Here is an 8,880-nt window from a genome sequence, read left to right as displayed (position 1 = left end):
CCCCCACCCCCCCCTCCGCCCTCTGAAATACAGGCCGATTTATAATATATACGTATGCGCGAACCAATAGTCTTCCAGGCGATCTAAATGCTTGGACATGACTGTTTTATTCCGTGGATACGTACGTACGCACGCCCACGTTAGACACATTACCATATTTATTGCTTTGGCAATAACATTCGCATTCGTAGGCGAGCGTGTCATGGATGAGCGATGTGTGGATGAGGTCAGGCGTTTGGGTTAAATGCACGAGCACACGCGAGAATTCCGGACGCGAATCCTTATCGTTCGCAAAATGATAGTAAATATTGAATTTATTTTCAAAGTTACGAATTAGAGAATCTATCATTCATGGAAAAACGATATTTCATTCGATAAGGTTGAAAAATGGATGGAGACCTGAAAAGAAAATTTAGCAATGTACACAATAAAGAGAGAATTGATAGAGAAAAGTGTCCCCTATTATGAGATAAGTTCCTAATATGAGATAGCAGCGTTTCTGCTAAACTAATAAGTGCTATGGTTCCACCATGAATTCATTGTTTTTGGGCTGAAAAGTATTTAGTGGAAAATGCATTTTATTAGATCTGTAGTCGTTGTAAAAAAGAACCCGAGCAGAAATTCGATCAGGTATGACTGATGCACGATGGAGGTCACTGAGAGATGAGTCTTTAAACCTTGTTTGTTATTTAATAAGTAAACATTTTGCAATAAATTCTGCATGTAGTGTGACAGAGTAAGGTCATATTGATAGAAAGATATAGAATATGTATGTTGTACTGCTTAATTCTAGACGTTAGATTTGACGATTGTAAAACTGTAAAACGTGGAACTCGTGATGCTCGAATGACAGTCTTTGCTGAGGTATGAATGTTATTGTACAGTAATAAAATGCTTTCAATAAACCTAAAGCCGAATCTTGGATACAATGCATCATTCTGCACGCATACTGGCTAGGCTTGTTTGTATTTTAGAAACATTAAATAAAGTTTTTAAATTGCAATACTATTGTACTTTGCATTTTATTATCGATTTTTCGAGGCATCTGATATTATGAGCATAATTTTTTGACTTTACGATTTGCTCACTTCGAATTAAATTTTATTTTACAGTATCTCTTACTAAATTTCTTTCAAAAAATGACCTATTATTTTTTTAAATTCTATTCATAGATTTCCAGCAGTTACTCAAAGTGAACTCAGTATCTTATAATAGATGCCTTTCTTTTAATGTTTTGATGTAAAATCAAAATTTAAAAATACTAATACTAAAGTGAGATTTCAAGAATTGATAGTGTATAGATTGTAGATTGTGTATATGCCTGTAGATTTTACGGAAAGAGTGACTCCGATTTTTTCAATTTATATATATCTAACTTCTTGAATGTGTCTTTTAATGATTTAACAAAGTACACGTTTCATAATATCTCATCATCGCTTTGTAATCTGCGGCGGATTTCTGAACACGATCAAATAAATATAGAGGTGTATCGAGCAAGTTGTTCATGCGCAAGTTAACTTGTCAGGTGAAAGGTATAGGTGTGGCTAACGTAACAATTCACGCTATACAAATTTACAGTGAAACTTTAAATAATTCTCATCGCCGTTGAAGAGTATTCAATTATCGTGAACTCATGCCGATGCGGCACGCATCAAATAGACCATCCAAAGTTATGAACTATCATCAGTGCTCATTATAGATACGTTTTTAAAAGACCTGACATCTTTCTAATGACGAATTTTTTCAATAAATTTTAATAATTTGTTTTTACTTGTAATTTATATTTATTAATATGTGTTTAGTCAAAATTGATAACAAAAAGAGTAAAATTGGTATGACAAAATGATATTTACACGAGCAAAAAAGGAAATCGATGAAAAAAATGTATAAAATATTAATTATAGAAAAGATTCGAATTGTGGAGAAACGTGGCATTTTATGTGAGTTTGTATCGCTAAAGCACGAGCTGCATACTTTTACTATCCTTCGAGATTCTCCTTGAACCGATGCGCGAGTACATGAGTCGAGAGAGAGCAATACTTCAGAAATCATGGCTTTTATGCGCGCGTGTAATACAGATACCTCCGATAATCGCAGTGACGTTAACCACAGTGATAGTCTATACGATTTGCCGTAAGACAGCCAAGCTGGATGGCCGTTCAAATACTTTGATTACAAAGGAGAAAATTCATATTTCTCCTTTTCTTATTTATTCTCGTTGTTGACTTCTACAATCACGTATCATAAATCATTTTGACACTTACATCGGTTAATTGCTCCATTGTACTGGCCTGAAATTGGACCGCGATAATTGCGCATACCAAACTTGTGCGATTTATAGACAAGCAGTTTAATTAATAATTATTGTCTAGTGTAATAAATAAAAGAAATTTTTGTGTAATCAATTTTTTTTATATTGAGTATTGAATAAAGCACTTTTTTCAAGAGTATAACAACATTCTTTTATCTATAAAATTATTCTAAAATAATTAAAAATTTGCGTGTACAGCTGCTAATTTTTTGTCGTTTGTTATTAAATAATATCTCCCTTGTGTGCGATTTCAAGTAATGATTTATCTAACTTCACAATTTGCAACTTGTAATTGCTGATAACGTAAAGTGTATTATTACTTTAGTTCAAACACAATATTTTAGCAGTACAATTAAATATATCTTTTCCACGTTGCAATAAATCAGGTATTGCGGAAAATATGCCGTACTATTTGTAATTCTGATAAGAATCTGATGATGAGGTGAACAATTGAATCAGCACGAAGAACACCGACAATGCCGGTTGTATGCAAATTCCATTAGTACTGTAAGGCATAATGAAATGTTGATAGTTGCTAGCGCGGCCTCGCAGGTTTCTGTAATTGTAATATCACGCTACGTGTGATCACAAGATAAAATTAAACAGCAGATTTTTAAAAAAAGATCCGGCTATAGACACAGGAATTAATTTGTATCCATTAATGACACAGAGTTATCGAATGACAATACTATTCAACGATTATAAAATATTCTGCAATAAGTATGTAAAATCATCTTTGCATTTTAAGTATATAATTGTTATTGATCTTCTTACGTATTGAAAGAAAAAATTAATAATGGAAATACATATTTGTTATACATGTGATCAAGTGATACCTTGTAACAGATGTTACCGCGAATGTCACAGATTTTCATATTTTTTTCTTTCGTTTCCTTACGGCAGGTAGTTATTCAGATTGCAAATTCTGTAATATGTAAGTCGAGCTTAATTAATCATCGGCGACACTGCTTGTAATTGCCGACCATTCTCGTTCTACATATCTTGACGCAACGTTTATAGGCGATACACATCACATACCGTGCATGTTTTCAAAGTCGCATTATGATAGAGAGTCTTTGTGTACAGGAGGCTCACGAAGCAGCGCAACCGAAAGATTTACGAAGGCAATTATCCTTTTCGCAAATGAGAAATGACAGAAGATAAATGTAGCGTTCAGAGTAGCGATGAATAAGTAAATGGCCATTTAACCAGAAGCAAACATTTGCATATTATCGGTCTGCCACTATACACCGTCGCCCTTTTCCGATAGCGTGGTCTTCAAAAGCGAGCCTGGGAAATGTTCGTTCGGTGTGTGTGCCCGGTCCCGGTTGTGTTAATGGCAATATAAACGGAGGGTCGATACAACGCAACGCGAGCGGGCACTTAATGCGTGATGCCGATTACACGCACCCGTGAACATTTATGCACGCGACGAGAAATGGATTCACGCTCTCTCACTCGGTGCAAAAGTGACGGGCGTGTTGTGAACAGCAGGTGTTTACCGAAAGAATTCTGATAGAATAATTGGATCTACAAGCCCCTCTGTAATTGTTTAATGTTTCATACGTATGAACGATGATGCGCGTTTAAGTCATCGTTAATCGACAAAGAGACGATACAAATAGACAATTTGTTCAATCAAGATGGCGTTGTTAGTTAGTATTGCTGTATATAGCTTTTAACACATATATTGCGATATAAATATTATTATAAACAAACAATTTTAGAAAAACTGTCTCTTTTAATTATGTGTACAATTTATATTTTTTCATATTATTATGGCCATGTAACAATCATCATAATTATATGTATATAAAAGGAAATGGTTTATCGAAATATAATGTTAAAAATTGATTTAATTTTGTTTGAATTAGTTAGAAGTGTCTTAGAAGTAATCATATTATTCACATTTTTTCTTGAAATAATATACCTATAAATGAATGTAAAATATACTCCTTAATTTTATATATTATATTTTAATCGTGCGTGATAAGTTATTCGGTCTATTGATAGATACGTAATTTAAATATCAAATTTTCGTTAATTGATAATCGATATCTGAATTTAGAACGAATAAAGAAAAACATTAATTGCAATTTATAAGAAAAACATAAATCTTTGGATTCGTGTGACGTCTTATGTACAATAGTATATATTGAAGAAAGGGGCTGCGTATAACCACCCCTTTTAGTCTGAAATAAGCGCCGCCCTCTAGTCAAAGAGGAAATCCCCTCTATACTTGGAATATGGTGGAGGTACTGGAGCCCTCCGAGGAGGAGACTCGCGATTAAGTTGTGAACTACCGTAGACTGTTGTGTTTCGTTGCCCAACTAGAAAACCAGGACTACGAGCGATCTACGTCCTCATTTTCGCGACGGACAATCAAAGAGAGAGAGAGAGAGAGAGAGAGAGAGAGAGAGAGAGAGAGATTCAATACTAACTATATAAATTACCATCTCAAAGTATCGTCAATATTTCGCCATCAGAATATTCTGTAGCGGATTTGTAACGAATAAATTTTAATAATTTGTTGTTTAATTGAAATGGAAAATTTTTGTGAAAAAAATTATGAAGTGCTATGTAAAATGTAAAGACCCATGCGATACCTGAACAAATTATATGCAAGCAAAGTGATATTTATTTCATAGATTAAATGTTTTAAGTTAAAATTCAATTTTTCGCGATATTAATTATATAGCAATGAAGTGTCGTTTTATAAAGTCTAGTCCTATATCCCAGACAATTTTTCGAGAGTGATACAAGTTTATTAAAATACTTCCATCGCCATGGAATTTTCGTGGGCACTTCATCATCAATCTAATGATCAAAATGGACGAAATCATCCAAACGATCATCATGAAGATGCTAATATTATCAATCAAGTTAACGCTCGTCGTTTACTTAACGTCACAGGTAATTAAATATTAATATAAAATTTTTGCAACACAGTGCTTTCTCTATTTTACGAATGTTATTACAGTCACAAAATTTAATACTTAGCAAAAAATTATGTAATAACTTGTATTAAAATTAAATATGAAGGATAAAGGCCAATAGAACAAGTTTAACCATCTTAAGATGTCAAGGTATATATCTTATGGTTGCTCGTTCTATTAGTCTTTATTTTTTTATATTTTTAATATTTATATTTAATTTATATATTTTTAATCGTCGCGAACCTCAAGCGAAGTAAAATTCCATTCTCTATTACACTGTTAATTGATTATGTTAATTTTTACGAGATCGTACTAGAATATAAAACAATAAAATTATAAAGTCATAATTGTAAAATGTAGGGTCGTATTACAAAAAATAGTTGGTAATATTTTTGAAAAAAATGAAAAAATACGGATTTATTTTCAGTAAGGGAAAATAGTTTCTAAAATATGTTTAATGAAATAAAAATGTCAATCGATATTTTTCCTTCCATCTCCGAAATTAATTTTTTCGTGTTTATTCGAAACATATGTTTGTCGTAGAATATTGGAAAATAATTTATATATTATTAAAAAAATTTTTTTTTTTTTGGAACTGAATTTAGTCAATTATAATATTATACATATAGTTATCAAATTTAAAATAATGGAAGTAATTGATGCAACATAGTGTCAATTCTGACTTTTATTTTTGAAATTTAGTATAAATATTCTGTAATTATTTTCCTAATTAAAATAAATTAAAAATACCGAATACAGTCGAGACTAGATATTAATGTTAGTTGATCTTAAATATTTTATTATTAATTTTTGAAATTATCATATATTATTTTTTTTTCAATAATAATGCGCGAGGCTTGATCGGTTAATTCTAAAATAAATAAGAAAATGAATAAGGAAAATTACTTTTTTTCTTTCAATTAAAATTTTTAAGTAGGTAAAAGTGGATTCTATGATATATTACGCAATCTTGACTTTATTAATTACGTTTGTTTGTTTATGCTATATTTACTGTTTAAAACAAAATTATTATTTTATATAACTTTTATGTAGTAAACATAATTATGTCAAAATTTTGTTAAAGGTATACATGATAGATATCGATATATTCGTGATCATATGAACAGCAGTTTAACACCTGTCCGCAACTTGTTCGGACCCCTCTCGAAAACCTCTTAATGGCCGTGAAAAAGAATGCTACACCCTGCTAATCATTTAGACCTCAGGTGGAACTCCATCGGATTTGCACTGTGCTTACGATGCGGCAGCTGCATGAACCCCAACGATTAACAGGGGTGAAATCGACAACTGGGTTTCGATTAACTTCCTCTGTTTAAACGTTTACGATATGATCGTGATGGTACACGTGTCACAAGAATAATACATATAATGGTGTTGCATGGATGCGTTAGTATTACTTTCTATCGCCGTGTGGATTACAACAGTTATAAACATTTCTATATATTCCTCTATATTTTGTTGCGAAGAGGATGAAAGCCGGCCAATTTTCATAGACAAGTCGCTGTCCACGATGCATTTCTATTTGCTTTGCCGGAGAAAGTGGTCGTCAGGCATAGAGGTCGAAAGCCTACATACGTCTTTATATACATAAGTCTTTTTACATCATTCGAGACTTGATTGGAATAAACGCAATTATTACACAAATTGTTTTATCCGGGATTGGAGACTTTGCTTCAACTGAAATTAACATTCTTACACATTGCGCGACGAGAAAAGATGTATATAATTACATTGAGTGAAAGTAACATTTCTTTGTGTTATCAATTACAATTAATTCTAATTTACTTGAATAAAATAAATATTTTGCTATGTTCCATTTTTTTAAAATCATTTTTTTAATTTACGTATACTAACACATTTCTAATATATATACACATATATATATGTAATATATTTTAATAGAAATATTTTATGTATTGAAAGGTTAAAAATGAGTTTTTCACAAAATAACACTTCTAATTTTCATATATAAATAATAATTTTGCTAATTTATAACTACGCATATTTGGTGCATATTGGTGTAATGATATTCAGATTTAAACGGCCAACCATGCTCACGGGGGCGGTGTTTGGTCGATACCTTGATAAAGGGTTGGCTGGCAACGACTCATCTACCCTCGTAACTTACCCCTCCAACTCTTTCCGTAAACGCTAGGCGCCATGCACATCCTAGACTTCATTTGCCATTATTTAAAAATGGTAGCTTTTATTGCGGTCAATAGCAAAGAAAGATACTTATCGTGACAAATTAGTCAAAGATATAAAATTTTAAGCTTTGGATATACTTTGAACTATTGGAACTATTATCGAAGAGAATACTCTTTGATAGTTGCTCCGGTTTCATTAATTTTTGTTAATTTTCGTGATATCGACTTGTAATATAATTATTTCTGTTTATTAATCCGTTATTTATCAAAAATCGAAAACTTGTCACTCTATGGAATCACTGAAAATGTGAGTCTATAATTTAACATCTTTACATGAAAAAATTTAAAGCCTCGCGTTTGTTGAACCTGATTGATTGACATGTGTTAATTAAATAATTAAGTTGTTTTACCGTATATATTTATTATCATACATTTATCACTTGAATTTTTTACTTTTACGTTATGTTTTAAACTTTTCTATATGACAGTTTTATTTTTACAGGATTATCTTATAATATAAAATAAATTATTACTGTGTATTTTTATGATTACTGTATTATGATTACTATCTTTATCCGGTTTTGATAAAATGTAATAATTCAAAATAAGAATAATTCTCCAACTTTATACTGCGTAACATTAAATATTGATGAATAATGTGACGATTAATAATTGCTCTAATATTGGAAAACTTTTGGCGAGACGACGCGACGCAAACGTCTCGTTATTCACTTGAAAAGTGTCCTTACTCTCGGCTCCCAACGCTTAAGCGTTTATGAATGTTTGACCGGAAGTAACGTATTACAACGCTTTGCTTGTAGTCTTAAGCGCTTAACTATATATATATATATATACATGCTTGCGTTTCTACATTTCAAAACAGGATCGAGAGTATCAATGTTGATTAGGGAGACCAATAATTGCTTTAAGATTTTTAGACTTTGCCGAGTAGTTAGTAATTTTTTTCTTTAAGTCTCGCGCAATTTCCATCGTGAAAAAATTGTAAATCTGATAGATTGTTCCCTATAATTTCGGTGTCTAAAAACAGACATTTCCGTCGGACGGTATACGTGGAATTTAGGAATTGTTGCAAAAAATTCTGTTGTTCGCGCTACTGTTTTCCTTCGCCCGTTGACGTTTTGTTCATTCAACTGCATCGTCTTCTAGTCGCAATCATCCGTGAAATTTGTTCGTGTCCATTCAATAAATCAACTTTCTCCCTCACTAAAAACTATCAGGGACGGTAACTTACAATATGCTTTACTTGAAATCTCTTTCCCACGTAGATGCATCTCTCACATGAACTCTTGCAACTTATGATGCAACAAATGACGACGACAATCTTTTACGTATGTATGTTTGAAATAGGCGCAGAGCAACAATTTTGACACTCATAATTATATTTTATATGTTAAACAGTATTACAACATAAATATATATGTATATATAATATATATATATATAT

At 31.8% G+C, this 8,880-nt stretch overlaps 1 protein-coding gene across 1 annotated transcript in view; it reads left to right on the top strand.

Moving 5' to 3' along the window:
* LOC108775992 (myelin regulatory factor) overlaps positions 1–8,880 on the top strand; it is a 24,181-nt gene that overhangs the window by 6,803 nt on the left and 8,498 nt on the right. The gene's annotated exons all lie outside the window — the stretch shown is intronic.

Source organism: Cyphomyrmex costatus, unplaced genomic scaffold, assembly GCF_001594065.2.
Source record: "Cyphomyrmex costatus isolate MS0001 unplaced genomic scaffold, Ccosl1.0 scaffold332, whole genome shotgun sequence".
In the NCBI taxonomy this organism is placed as follows: domain Eukaryota; kingdom Metazoa; phylum Arthropoda; class Insecta; order Hymenoptera; family Formicidae; genus Cyphomyrmex; species Cyphomyrmex costatus.
This window is presented reverse-complemented; position numbering and strand designations above follow the sequence as displayed.